Source organism: Eleutherodactylus coqui, chromosome 6 (assembly GCF_035609145.1).
Source record: "Eleutherodactylus coqui strain aEleCoq1 chromosome 6, aEleCoq1.hap1, whole genome shotgun sequence".
Taxonomy (NCBI): Eukaryota; Metazoa; Chordata; class Amphibia; order Anura; family Eleutherodactylidae; genus Eleutherodactylus; species Eleutherodactylus coqui.
In genome coordinates, this window is record NC_089842.1 from 6,804,910 (window position 1) to 6,820,013 (window position 15,104).

A 15,104-nucleotide genomic window follows, 5' to 3' on the forward strand; every position below is an offset into this window, starting at 1 on the left:
GCAGACGAATAGGCAGACCCCTGTAATATTTATGTGGCAGCAGTATAGGCAGACCTCAATAACACTCTCTGTAGCAGAAGTATAAGCAGACCCCTGTAACATTTAGGTGGCAGCAGTATAGGCAGACCCCTGTAACATTTATGGAGCAGCAGTATAGGCAGACCCCAGTAACATTTACGTGGCAGAAGTAAAGGCAGACCCCTGTAACATTTACGTGGCAGAAGTAAAGGCAGACCCCTGTAACATTACCGTGGCAGCAGTATACATAGTAACATAGTAACATAGTATGTAAGGCTGAATGAAGACAATGTCCATCTAGTCCAGCCTGTCTATCCTCCTGTGTTGATCCAGAGGAAGGCAAAAAACCCCAAGGGCAGAAGCCAATTAGCCCTTTTGGGGAAAAAATTCCTTCCCGACTCCCTAATGGCAATCAGACTGTTCCCTGGATCAACCCCTATTAGTTCCTACCTGCCTGTATACCCGGATTCACAATTAACCTAAGATTTAAATCCTATAATGTCCTTCCTCTCCAGAAAGACATCAAGTCCCCTTTTAAACTCCTCTATGGATTTTGCCATCACCACTTCCTCCGGCAGAGAGTTCCACAGTCTAACTGCTCTTACAGTAAAGAATCCCCTTCTATGTTGGTGATGAAACCTACTTTCCTCTAATCGTAGCGGATGCCCTCTTGTTACCATCGTGGTCCTGGGTGTAAACAGATCATGGGAGAGATCCTTGTATCGTCCCCTCATGTATTTATACATAGTTATTTGATCACCCCTTAGCCGTCTTTTTTCTAAAGTAAATAATCCCAGTTTTGGTGCCTCTCTGGGTATTCCAGTCCCGTCATTCTATGTATCAGTTTAGTTGCCCCTCTTTGAATCCCCTCAAGCACTGTGACATCTTTCCTGATCACCGGTGACCAGAACTGTACGCAGTATTCCATGTGAGGCCTGACAAGTGCCTTATATAATGGAAGGATAATGTTCTCGTCCTTCGCCCCTATACGTCTTTTAATGCACCCCAAGACTTTATTTGCCTTTGCAGCAGCTGACTGGCATTGGTTACTCCAGTTTAGTCTACTATCCACTAATACCCCCAGATCCTTTTCCATATCACTTTTCCCTAGTGGTACCCCATTAAGTGAATATTGGTGACATCCGTTTCTCCTGCCCATGTGCATAGTCTTACATTTATCAACATTGAACTTCATTTGCCATTTTTCTGCCCAAGCCCCCAGTTTATCTCGGTCCGTTTGTAGCCGCACATTGTCCTCTGTTGCATTAATTAGATTGTATAATTTTGTGTCATCTGCAAATATTGATATTTTACTGTGCAGCCCCTCTATCAGGTCATTGATAAATATGTTGAACAGAGTGGGGCCTAATACTGAACCCTGTGGCACCCCACTAGCGACTGTGGTCCAATCAGAGTACGGACCATTTATTACCACCCTCTGCTTTCTATCATTGAGCCAATTTTTTACCCACTTACACACGTTTTCGCCCAATCCGAGCTGTCTCATTTTGTATATTAGCCTATTATGTAAGTCATGTATAGGCAGACCCCAGTAACATTCTTGTAGTATCAGTATAGGCAGACCCCAGCACCATTTCTGTGGCAGAAGTACAGGCAGACCCCTGTAACATTTACATGGCAGAAGTATAGGCAGACCCCTGTAACATTTACGTGGCAGCAGTAGAGGCAGACCCCAGTAACATTCTTGTAGCAGAAGTATAGGCAGACCCCTTTAACATTTACATAGCAGAAGTATAGGCAGACCCCTGTAACATTTACGTGGCAGCAGTATAGTCAGACCCCAGTAACATTCTTGTAGCAGAAGTGTAGGCAGACCCCTTTAACATTTACATAGCAGAAGTATAGGCAGACCCCTGTAACATTTACGTGGCAGCAGTATAGTCAGACCCCAGTAACATTCTTGTAGCAGAAGTGTAGGCAGACCCCTGTAACATTTATGTGGCAGAAGTATAGGCAGACCCCTGTAACATTTACGTAGCAGGAGTATAGGCAGACCCCTGTAACATTTAAGTGGCAGCACTATAGGAAGACCCATGTAACATTCTTGTAGCAGAAGTGTAGACAGACCCCTGTAACATTTACGTGGCAGAAGTATAGGCAGACCCCTGTAACATTTACATGGCAGAAGTATAGGCAGACCCCTGTTACATTTACGTGGCAGAAGTATAGGCAGACCCCTGTAACATTTAAGTGGCAACAGTATAGGCAAACCCCAGTAACATTCTTGTAGCAGAAGTATAGGCAGACCCCTGTAACATTTACGTGGCAGCAGTGCAGGCAGACCCCAGTTACATTCTTGTAGCAGAAGTATAAGCAGTACCCTGTAACATTTAGGGAGCAGCAGTATAGGCAGACCCCTGTAACATTTACATGACAGAAGTATAAGCATACCCCTGTAACATTTACGCAGCAGAAGTATTGGCAGACCCCTGTAACATTTATGTAGCAGCAGTATAGTCAGACCCCTGTAACATTTACATGGCAGAAGTATGGGCAGACCCCTGTAACATTTACGTGGCAGCAGTATAGGCAGACCCCAGTACAATTCTTGTAGCAGAAGTGTGACAGACCTCTGTAACATTAACGTGGCAGAAGTATAGGCAGACCCCTGAAACATTTTTGTAGCAGCAGTATAGGCAGACCCCAGTAACATTTACGCGGCAGAAGTATAGGAAGACCCCAGTAACATTCTTGTAGCCGCAGTATAGGCAGACCCCAGTAACATTCTTGTAGCAGAAGTATAGGCAGACCCCAGTAACATTTAGGCGGCAGCAGTATTTGCAAGCCCTTGTAATATTTATGGAGCAGCAGGATAAGCAGACCCCTGTAACATTTACGTGGCAGAATATAGGCAGACCCCTGTAACATTTAAGTGGCAGCAGTATAGGCAGAACCCTGTAACATTTATGAAGAAGCAGTTTAGGCAGACCCCTTTACCATTTATGTGGCAGAAGTATAGGCAGATCCCTGAAACATTTTTGTAGCAGCAGTATAGGCAGACCCCAGTAACATTTACGTGGCAGAAGTATAGGAAGACCCCAGTAACATTTTTGTAGCAGCAGTATAGGCAGACCCCAGTAACATTCTTGTAGCAGAAGTATAGGCAGACCCCAGTAACATTTAGGGGGCTGCAGTATAGGCAGACCCCTGTAACATTTACGTAGCAGAAGTATAGGCAGACCCCAGTTACATTCTTGCAGCAGCAATATAGGCAGACCCTAGTAACATTTATGTAGCAGCAGTATGGGCAGACCCCAGTATCAGTTCTGCAGCAGCAGTATAGGCAGACCCCAGCACCATTTCTGTAGTAGAAGTATAGGCAGACCCCAGTAACATTCTTGTAGCAGAAGTATAGGCAGACCCCTGTAACATTTAGGTGGGAGCAGTATTGGCAGACCCCTGTAACATTTATGATGCATCAGTATAGGCAGACTCCTATAACATTTATATGGCAGAAGTATAGGCAGACCCCTGTAACATTTACGTGGTAGCAATATAGGCAGACCCCTGTAACATTTATGTGGCAGAAGTATAGGCAGACCCCTGTAACATTTACGTGGTAGCAGTATAGGCATACCCAAGTAACATTCTTGTAGCAGCAGTATAGGCAGACCCCTGTAAAATTTATGGAGCAGCAGGATAGGAAGACCCCTGTAGCATTTACGTGGCAGAAGTATTGGCAGACCCCTGTAACATTTACGTGGCAGAAGTATAGGCAGACCCCTGTAACATTTATGTGGCAGAAGTATAGGCAGACCCCTGTAACATTTACGTGGTAGCAGTATAGGCATACCCAAGTAACATTCTTGTAGCAGCAGTATAGGCAGAACCCTGTAACATTTGTTTGGAGCAGCAGTATAGGCAGACCCCTGTAACATTTACGTGGCAGAAGTATAGGCAGACCCCAGTTACATTCTTGCAGCAGCAGTATAGGCAGACCCCAGTAACATTTATGTAGCAGCAGTATTTGCAGACCCCAGTATGAGTTCTGTAGCAGCAGTATAGGCAGACCTCAGCACCATCTTTACAGGAGTGGTTTATACACACTGGTAGTGGGATGAAATACATACAATTTTAACATTAAAACAAGCTGTCTGTACTTTCTGATGATTTTTCCCAAGATAACCTACTGGGGGCCCCTACTGCGATATTTGTTTCTACTTACAGGGCAAAGTCCATAATTGGCCGCAGAAACTTTAAATGCCATGCAAACTTGTACGGGTGTGCCAATGAGCCCTGCTCATGCCTTTTTATGAGGCTCTTCTGAAAGGCGTCACGTATAGAGCACCACAATGTCATAACTTCAGCAACTAAAAATGGAAAATTCAACAGAAAACAAAGTGATCAAGCAATTGTCCATGCAATATAAATATAAGAAAGTCGGAAAAAAATGCAAAAACATGTACAATATCAGGACACAAAATAATGTCACAGCGAAGGGCCCAACACACAAGGCAATGGCATGCAAGTGTTTCAGGCCAGTAGGTCAGACTACATAAATATCATAAAGGCACATACACGGCAACCATAGTTTATGTACATCGGGTGAAAAACACAGACGTGTTAAACAGATACTTAGAAGCAATTTGGGGTCGGGGGGAGCGAAAATTGGAACATAACATAGTGTAAGCAGGGTGCAAAAACAAAGAATACATTCAACTCACTCTTTGCATTCTGGGTACTGGCGCTGAAAGTGCGCCATCACATCCGATATGTTGCTTGGGCAACCTCCTGCCACCGCACTATCTTGGTTCCGCGATTCTTATACGCACTGCAGTGCGTATCCCACAGGCGGACCGCCTCTCCACAGCGCGGATCAAATCCATTTTATCCATATTGTTTAGCCTTATAAATGTCAGCCATACTTCACCCACGCCACCAGGAATCTTATATAGTGGAGGCATAGAGGCGGGGAACATACACCCTGAATTCATCGAAAACAGTTGTGAAAAATTTCGAAGGTCATAGCCTTGGGCGAATGGAAGGTGCAACATTTACACATACTTCAACTAAGGGAAGCGTACTCAGCAGGTGTGGAAACACATGAACTGGGGTCCAAAATATTTACAGACGATTGCAACATGCAGTTGGTGACGTAGAAAAGCCCAGGAGGCAAAAAAAGTATGTTAACAAGTGTAATATTCTATGTTTTGGTCTAAAAATAGGCTAACTATTTTAATTGTACCCAAGAAAAGCTGACCGAAATGAGATCTGATTTGCTTACGAAAAAAAAGCCGCTAAAATGCATACGTCTATGAACCTTCGCCAGGAGGAGCGCAGGCAATGCAAAAGTTCTTTAAATGCCTCCATTCACACGACCCCTGTGGCCAGAAGTTACACGGTAGCCCCAATATGGACAACATTGTCAGCATTTGCTATTGATTTCACTTTCAGCATGGAAGCCTTTGCACTTGCGCAGATGATGGGAGTACAGTGCGGTGTGCTCGAAAAACAATAGCAGGCAATGGCAATTCCTGGGTTTTTGTGACAAATCTTTGCAAACACAGAACGCAGATAGCCGCGTTTTTAAAAACGGTGTCCTTTAATTTTCGCTGCAGGTGTTTTTGCGCAAGTAAAATTTGCATATGTGACCGCTGCCATTGGAAAGCATTGGTTCTATATAGTGCCATCTTTTTTAATGCGCGAATAATCGGACGTTAAAACGCCCATGTGACTGAGCCCTAAAGAAGATAAGTGAAACACGTAGAAAGAAATGAGATTTACATAAATTGTCTCGTCAGTTAATAGCGAGTTAGGAAACCTTTAGAGTTAATTACAACGCCCTCCCATGGAGTGAGCCAAGTTTTCTAGTTCTGCAGCTATTATTATGTGAAACCAGGATTAAATTATTGCTTCTATTAATGGGCTGTAATTGCCGGGTTGTTCCAGAGTAACAAGTTTTTTTAGTCGGTTCCATAGATTTTCATTTATGTTAAGATCTTGGCTATTCCCAGACCGCTCCAGCAGTGGAAGATGATTATCTGGAAACCACTTTTTGCAGACAGAAGAAATATGGAACTGAAACCTGTTGAAAAATAAATGCTTCATTATCTTGGAACAGATCTATGTATATTCCCATTAATCATGCAAATTCCCCAGATCATAATACTAACTGGGTGTTTCACGGTAGGTGAGATGCAAACAGGATTTTTTAGTGTAAAAAAAATAAAATAAAAATAAAAAATTAACAAAAAAATTATGTATACTTACTAGAGATGAGCGAACGTACTCGTCCAAGCTTGATGCTCGTTCGAGTATTAGCGTGTTTGAGATGCTCGTTATTCGTAACGAGTACCATGCGATGTTCGGGTTACTTTCACTTTCATCTCTGAGACGTTAGCGCGCTTCTCTGGCCAATAGAAAGACAGGGAAGGCATTACAACTTCCCCCTGCGACGTTCAAGCCCTATACCACCCCCCTGCAGTGAGTGGCTGGCGAGATCAGGTGTCACCCGAGTATATAAATCGGCCCCTCCCGCGGCTCGCCACAGATGCGTTCTGACATAGAGGAGGGAAAGTGCTATCTTGTTGGAGCTGCTATAGGGAGAGTGTTAGGAGTATTTTAGGCTTCAAGAACCCCAACGGTCCTTCTTAGGGCCACATCTAACCGTGTGCAGTAGTGTGGAGGCTGCTTTTTGCAGTGTTGCACTTTTTTTTTGTATATCGGCCGTGCAGAGCATTGCACCCTGCAGTAATTAGATATAGTGCAGGGCCAGTAGTGGTGAGGTAGGGACAGAAGACATATATTGTGAGGCAGGGACAGAAGACATATTGATTGAATATAGGCAGTGGGTGTTTGCAAAAACATTTGGGGAAAAAAATCTATTTGGGCTGCCTGTGACTGTCCTCAGTGTTCTGGGTCTGTGCTGGGTGTAGTAGTCGTCCTCATTCATACGCAGCCAGCTAAGTGTTACAGCAGGCTTGCGCAAAATTATTTCCTGGCTCTGTCTGGGCTGTTAAATCACCACTGTATTGGAGTCCACAGTGCAACACTCTGCAGTTCTTTGACATACTCCAGGGCCAGTAGTGGTGACGCAGAGAGAGAAGAGATATATTGATTGAATATAGGCAGTGGGCCTTTGCAAAAACATTTGGGGAAAAAAATCTATTTGGGCTGCCTGTGACTGTCCTCAGTGTTCTGGGTCTCTGCTGGGTGTAGTAGTCCTCCAAATTATTTCCTGGCGTTCCGTAAGCGAAGTCAGCCTCCAACCACAGGCCAATAAGCGGCACATTTAATTACAGCGTTCTGTTTCTGCACTACTGGTAATACACCATGCTGAGGGGTAGGGGTAGGCCTAGAGGACGTGGACGCGGGCGAGGACGCGGAGGCCCAAGTCAGGGTGTGGGCACAGGGTGTGATGAGGCTGCGGACTTCCGGCAACTGTCTCAAGAGCTGTCAGTGGGTGAGGAGGACGATGATGATGAGACACAGTTGTCTATCAGTGAGGTAGTAGTAAGGGCAGTAAGTCCAAGGGAGGAGCGCACAGAGGATTCGGATGAAGAGCCGCTGGACGATGAGGTGACTGACCCCACCTGGTTTGCTAAGCCAACTAAGGACAGGTCTTCAGAGGGGGAGACAAGTGCAGCAGCACAGGTTGGAAGAGGCAGTGGGGTGGCCAGGGGTAGAGGCAGGGCCAGACCGAATAATCCATCAACAGCTTCCCAAAGCGCCCCCTCGTGCCATGCCACCCTGCACAGGTCAAGGTGCTCTACGGTATGGCAGTTTTTCACAGAGACGCCTGACGACCGATGAACAGTGGTGTGCAACCTTTGTCGCGCCAAGATCAGCTGGGGAGGCACCACCACCAGCATGCACAGGCATAGGATGGCCAAGCACCCCACAAGGTGGGACGAAAGCCGTTCACCGCCTCCGGTTTGCACCACTGCCTCTCCCCCTGTGCCCCAACCTGCCACTGAGATCCAACCCCCCTCTGAGGACACAGGCACTACTGTCTCCTGGCCTGCACCCACACCCTCACCTCCGCTGTCCTCGGCCCCATCCAGCAATGTCTCTCAGCGCAGCGTCCAGACGTCGCTAGCGCCACTGTTTGAGCGCAAGCGCAAGTACGCCGCCACGCACTCGCACGCTCAAGCGTTAAACGTGCACATTGCCAAATTGATCAGCCTGGAGATGCTGCTGTATAGGCTTGTGGAAACGGAGGCTTTCAAAAGCATGATGGCGGCGGCGGGCCCGCGCTACTTGGTTCCCAGTTGCCACTACTTTTCCCGATGTGCCGTCCCAGCCCTGCACGACCACAACATTGTACGTGCCCTCACCAACGCGGTTACTGCCAAGGTCCAATTAACCACAGACACGTGGACAAGCACAGGCGGGCAGGGCTACTATATCTCCCTAACGGCACATTGGGTGAATTTAGTGGTATCTGCGGCGGTGTATGCTTCCTCCACTAAACCACCCTCCTCCTCCTCCTCCTCCTACGCAACCTCTGTCTCGCAATCAAGATGTGTCAGCAGCAGTACTTCGCCAGCAGTCAGTGTCGCGCGGCGTGGCAGCACAGCTGTGGGCAAGCGTCAGCAGGCCGTGCTGAAACTACTCAGCTTAGGAGAGAAGAGGCCCACGGCCCACGAACTGCTGCAGGGTCTGACAGAGCAGACCGACCGCTGGCTTGCGCCGCTGAGCCTCCAACCGGGCATGGTCGTGTGTGACAACGGCCGTAATCTGGTGGAGACTCTGCAGCTTGGCAGCCTCACGCACATGCCATGCCTGGCCCATGTTTTTAATTTGGTGGTTCAGCGCTTTCTGAAAAGCTACCCACACTTGTCAGACCTGCTCGGAAAGGTGCGCCGGGTCAGCGCACATTTCCGCAACTCCAAGACGGACGCTGCCACCCTGCGGACCCTGCAACATCGGTTTCATCTGCCAGTGCACCGATTGCTGTGCGATGTGCCCACACGGTGGAACGCTACGCACCACATGTTGGCCAGGCTCTATGAGCAGCGTAGAGCTATTGCGGAATACCAACTCCAACATGGGCGGCGTAGTGGGAGTCAGCCTCCTCAATTATTTACAGAAGAGTAGGCCTGGTTGGCAGACATCTGCCAGGTCCTTGGAAGCTTTGAGGAGTCTACCCAGATGCTGAGCGGGGATGCTGCAATCATTAGCGTCACCATTCCTCTGCTATGCCTCTTGAGAAGTTCCCTGCAAAGCATAAAGGCAGATGCTTTGCACTCGGAAACTGAGGCGGGGGAAGACAGTATGTCGCTGGATAGTCAGAGCACCCTCATGTCTATATCTCAGTGCATTGAGGAGGGGGAGAAGGGGGAGGAGCAAGAGGAGGAGGGGGAAGAGACAGCTTGGCCCACTGCTGAGAGTACACATGCTGCTTGCCTGTCATCCTTTCAGCGTGTATGGCCAGAGGAAGAGGAGGAGGAGGATACTGAAAGTGATCTTCCTAGTGAGGACAGCCATGTGTTGCGTACAGGTACCCTGACACACATGGCTGACTTCATGTTAGGATGCCTTTCTCGTGACCCTCACGTTACACGCATTCTGGCCACTACGGATTACTGGGTGTACACACTGCTCGACCCACGGTATAAGGAGAACCTTTCCACTCTCATTCCCGAAGAGGAAAGGGGTTCGAGAATGATGCTATACCACAGGGCGCTGGTGGACAAACTGATGGTAAACTTCCCATCAGACAGCGCTAGTGGCCGAAGGCGCAGTTCCGAGGGCCAGGTAGCAGGGGAGGCGCAGAGATCAGGCAGCATGTACAGCGCAGGCAGGGGACCATTATCCAAGGCCTTTGCCAGCTTTCTGGCTCCCCAGCAAGACTGTGTCACCGGTCCCCAGTCAAGGCTGAGTTGGCGGGAGCACTGTAAAAGGATGGTGAGGGCGTACGTAGCCGATCGCACGACCGTCCTCGGTTACGCCTCTGCCTCCTACAACTACTGGGTGTCGAAGCTGGACACGTGGCCTGAACTCGCGCTGTATGCCCTGGAGGTGCTTGCTTGTCCTGCGGCTAGCGTCTTGTCAGAGAGGGTGTTTAGTGCGGCTGGGGGAATCATCACGGATAAGCGTACCCACCTGTCAACCGACAGTGCCGACAGGCTTACACTCATCAAGATGAACAAAGCCTGGATTTCCCCAGACTTCTCTTCTTCACCAGCGGACAGCAGCGATACCTAAACAATACGTAGGCTGCACCCGCGGATGGAAGCATCATTCTCTATCCCCATCAAAAACGGGGACCTTTTTGCTTCATCAATCTGTGTATAATATTCCTCCTCCTCCTCCTGCTCCTCCTCCTGAAACCTCACGTAATCACGCCGAACGGGCAATTTTTCTTAGGCCCACAAGGCTGTCATATAATTTTTGCAAACAATTTTTATACGTTTCAATGCTCATTAAAGCGTTGAAACTTTCACCTCAACCAATTTTTATTTTAACTGGGCTGCCTCCAGGCCTAGTTACCAATTAAGCCACATTAACCAAAGCGATTAATGGGTTTCACCTGCCCTCTTGGTTGGGCGTGGGCAATTTTTCTGAGGTACATTAGTACTGTTGGTACACCAATTTTTGGGGGCCCTTGCCTACAGTGTAATCAAATAAATTTTTAGCCCACCTGCATTACAGCTGACGTTACATCAGCTGTGTTGGGCACTGCAATGGGATATATTTATGTACCGCCGGTGGGTTCCAGGGAGCCACCCATGCTGTGGGTGCACACGGAATTCCCATTGCGGAGTTGCACCTGGCTGTGACTATTTATAAAAAACTGCGGTCTGATTGGGGCATGCAGACACCTTGACAGAATGAATAGTGTGTGGCACATAGGTTCCCCATTGCTATGCCCACGTGTGCAGCTCCAGATGGAGGTGGCACAGGATTGGATTTCTTATTGCTTCTGTACAGCATTGTGGGCTATCGCCCCGCCCCTCTTAAAGAGGATCGCTGCCTAGCCGTGCCAAACCTCTGCGGTGTGTGCCTGCGGTTCTTCCTCATGGCAGACGCACTTATAAATAGACATGAGTGTGGCGTGGCATGAGGGCTGCTGAAGGCTGCGCAGGGACAGTTTTGTGTGCGCTGTGGACACTGGGTCGTGCGGGGGGGGGGGGGGGGTTGAGCAGCATGTAACCCAGGAGAAGTGGCAGCGGAGTGTCATGCAGGCAGTGATTCTGCTTTGTTGGAGGTAGTGTGGAGCTTAGCTAAGGTATGCATTGCTAATGAGGACTTTTCAGAAGTAAAAGTTGTTGGGAGGGGGGGGGGGGCACTCTTGCCGCTATTGTGGCTTAATAGTGGGACCTGGGAACTTGAGATGCAGCCCAACATGTAGCCCCTTGCCTGCCCTATCCGTTGCTGTGTCGTTCCCATCACTTTCTTGAATTGCCCAGATTTTCACACATGAAAACCTTAGCGAGCATCGGCGAAATACAAAAATGCTCGGGTCGCCCATTGACTTCAATGGGGTTCGTTATTCGAAACGAACCCTCGAGCATCGTGATAATTTCGTCCCGAGTAACGAGCACCCGAGCATTTTGGTGCTCGCTCATCTCTAGTCATGACCTATGCGGAGCATCGGTCCCATACAAAAATGCTCGAGTCGCCCATTAACTTAAATGGGGTTCCTACTCGAAACGAGCTCTCGAGCATTACGAAAAGTTTGACTCGAGCAACGAGCACCCGAGCATTTTGGTGATCGCTCATCTCTATTAAAAACCTTACCGGAACCATCCGTGATGAAGGACTGCAATGAGTTGCCCTGAAATGTTCCTGTATGGTTTTTAATCATGTTTAAAGAAAGCTTGTGACTTTATGTAAATCCTGCTGCTGGATCCTTTAACAGGTTTTTCTTCATTGTACTGGAGCTTAACAGTTTGAATGTTACCTGCATTGAACCCAGTATAGTTGGGTGTAAATAAGATCACATATGGGTGAGCCGTGTTACAGGAATAGCGAAGGCCTGGAGCTAATTGCAAAAGCTCTATGGAAAGAGTTAAAAGCTCACGTAAGAGTTATACTTTTCTTCCTCCTTATTGCTTTAATTAGATTTACCTTTCTCCCATTTATTGTTCTTAAGAGGAAGCAGCGAGAAGACATCAATACATTCATCTCTCCAAATCTTCTTTATAACCGTCAACTTCAAATGTGCCCTTAATTAACCTTTAAAACAGATGCAGATCTCACCTCTGGTGCTTCAACCAGTCATATGTCATTTACCACATTTGCTTCTGAAGTCCCAGAAGATGAATTCACCACAGAATCCCTGAAGATGGTGCAGAAAATCTGTAACTAAAGCGTCTGGTGAGGATTCCTATCATACATCCAGGCACTGGAGAGTTAACCACAGGTGAGCTACAGTACCTGCATATTTAGTTTCTGAAAGCACTTGCATGTTTCATTCTAGTTAATCGCTGAGCAGTCCCCTGAATCTATTCAGAATTCAGACCCTTCTCACTCCTAGGTTTTCTTCAGCTCTGAAACTGAGGAGAAGCCCGAGAGCGAGAAGCTCAGGATTATTGGATGGTTCCTATTGTAATAATCTAATAGATATTGGGGAATGAAAAAATAAAAGGCGCAGCGCTTCTGCTCAGGGCTACATCAGGAATTTATGGGCTCCATGCAGCTAGTTACCGGGGAGGAGGGAGGGGGGCCGGCCCTGGGGAAACACACAGTGGCTGGGCTTTGTGAGAAGAAGAGACAGAATATGAAGTGAGTCTTGGTGGGAGTAAGAGTAGGCGATGGCACAAGATGATAAGCCCCTCTGTGGCAAAAGAGGTGGTGAAAGACAGGTGACCGGCTCTGTATGGGAAAGAGAAGTGGATAAAGTGGCGGGGGCTCTATAGAGAACACAGGGCAAATGTACAAACTATCGGCTGTTTTAAAAAAGACAAACAAATGAGAACAATTTAAAAACTTTAACACAACAAACATAGCAAGTAGTTTCTCAGAATTCACCACAAAATGCCACTTTCACCGACTCCTGCAGTCTCAGAAGTATTCACCCCTGGTTTATACAATAGGTCAATTTCTGAATACACTTTCCTTTTAACCCCTTAGTGACTTTGGCTTAATTTGGCCCAAAAGATGCAACGATTTTTTGGGGATTTTTAGCTCCACTTTTCAAAAGCCAGAACTTTTTTATTTCTCCATCGACATGGCCATATGAGATCTTGTTTTTTGTGTGGTGAACTGTAGGTTTTATTGGTACCATATGTGGGTACATATAATGTATTGTAAAACTTTTATTAATTAATTGTTTTAGAGCAGGGAGAGAAAACACATCTATTCTAGCATTGTTATAATTTTTGTTTTTCAGTGTTAATTATGTAGCATAAATAACAGGATACATTTTTTTTCTGCGGGTCGGCATGATTAGGGCGATACCAAAATTATTAATTTTTTTTGCACAATAAAATCCCTTTGTAATTATTAATATTTCCCCCAGTCGTCTCCACGACAGCACCAATTAAGGTACGGGTGCTGTCGTGGAGACTACTGGAAACCTGATTATCAGGTAGGTATAATCCATTTTTTCCCCCAGTCGTCTCCACGACAGCACCAATTGAAGGTACGGGTGCTGTCGTGGAGACTACTGGAAACCTGATTATCAGGTAGGTATAATCCATTTTTTTTCTACATCGCTGCATTCAAAGTCCTATAATTTTTTTATTTTTCCATGGACGGAGCTCTGTGAGGGCTTGCTTTTTGCGTGATGAGCTATAGTTTTTTTTTTTGCTTCCACTTTGGGGTACATACAGCTTCTTTAATCACTTTTATTGTGTTTTTCGGGATGCAAAATGAACTAAAGAAGCATTTTGCCTCAGTTTTTTGGGGGGAGGGTGGGGAGGGGTTTACGGTAAAACTATACTAACAGCAGTATACAGCATCATGGTAAGTTAACACGCAACACACTGCAGCAAAAATGACCTGATCATGTTATTCCCTGCGTCAGTACAATTATTATGATTCAACATTTCTCTAGTTTTTTTTGTTGTACTACTTTTATAAAATAAAATATTTTTGGAAAAAATAAAATTATTTATTGCCACCATCTGCTGACTTTCTAACTTTTCTATCGATTTAGTTGTGCGAGGGCTCAATTTTTTTCCCGGATTTTCTGTAGTTTCTATTGGTGTTTTGAAGTTCATTTGATGTTTAGACAGCTTTTACAGATGAGCGAACGTACTCGTCCCAGCTTGATGCTCGTTCGAGTATTAGGGTACTCGAGATGCTTGTTACTCGAGACGAGCACCACGCGGTACTCGAGTCAATTCCATTTCCTTCCCTGCATGTTTAGCGCCATTTTCTGGCCAATAGACATGCAGGGAAGGCATTACAACTTCCTCCTGTGACGTACCAGCCCTATCCCACCCCACTGCAGTGAGTGGCTGATGAGATCAAGTGACCGCCGAGTACTTAAAGCGGTCCCGCCCGCGGCTCACCTCAGACACACGCTGGCAGAGATCAGGGAAGGTGCTGCTGCTCATTCAGGGATAGTGTTAGTGTAGGTTCCTGTCTTCAAGAACCCCAACGTTCCTTCTTAGGGCCACATCTGACCAAGTGCATTACTGTTGTGGCTGCTGGGAGCAGTTTTGCGCCCCACTTTTTTTTTTTCATCTCGGGCTGTGCAGGCTATTACAGCTATAGCGTTCTCAGTCTGCAGTCAATTATACAGAGTATAGGGGCAGTGCTGGTGAGACAGGGACAGTGGTAGTGTAGAATCCTGTCTGCAAGAACTCCAACGGTCCTTCTTAGGGCTACCTGTGACCGTGTGCATTTTACTGCGTGGCTGCTGGAAGTTATAGTGCTTCACTATTACGCAGCTAGGCCTGTTTGCAGCCTTCCGTATAATTTTTTCTGGCTGCAGTTTGCGTTACATTACCGCTGTAAGCCTCCAACTGTACGCCAATAATTCCATAATTTTTTATACCGCTCTGTGTCTGCCATCAACTTCATGCACAACGTACGGCCACAGTCACTGATAGAGGGAAAGTCATATACACGCTATATAGCCTGTATTCTTTTTTTTTTTTAAATGTTAAATTAAAGCTTCTTCTTATGTCTAGCTCTGACCGTCTGAAATTTACTGGGTGTCTGGTGGG

At 46.7% G+C, this 15,104-nt stretch overlaps 1 protein-coding gene across 2 annotated transcripts in view; it reads left to right on the forward strand.

Annotated features, from left to right (window-relative positions):
• Window positions 1-15,104, forward strand: part of LOC136631773 (NXPE family member 1-like) — a 301,785-nt gene that overhangs the window by 187,341 nt on the left and 99,340 nt on the right. For both annotated transcript variants that reach the window (XM_066606108.1, XM_066606106.1), the window contains one exon: window positions 12,080-12,349. The gene's annotated coding sequence lies outside the window, so the exon portion shown is untranslated. The remainder of the gene's footprint in view (window positions 1-12,079; window positions 12,350-15,104) is intronic.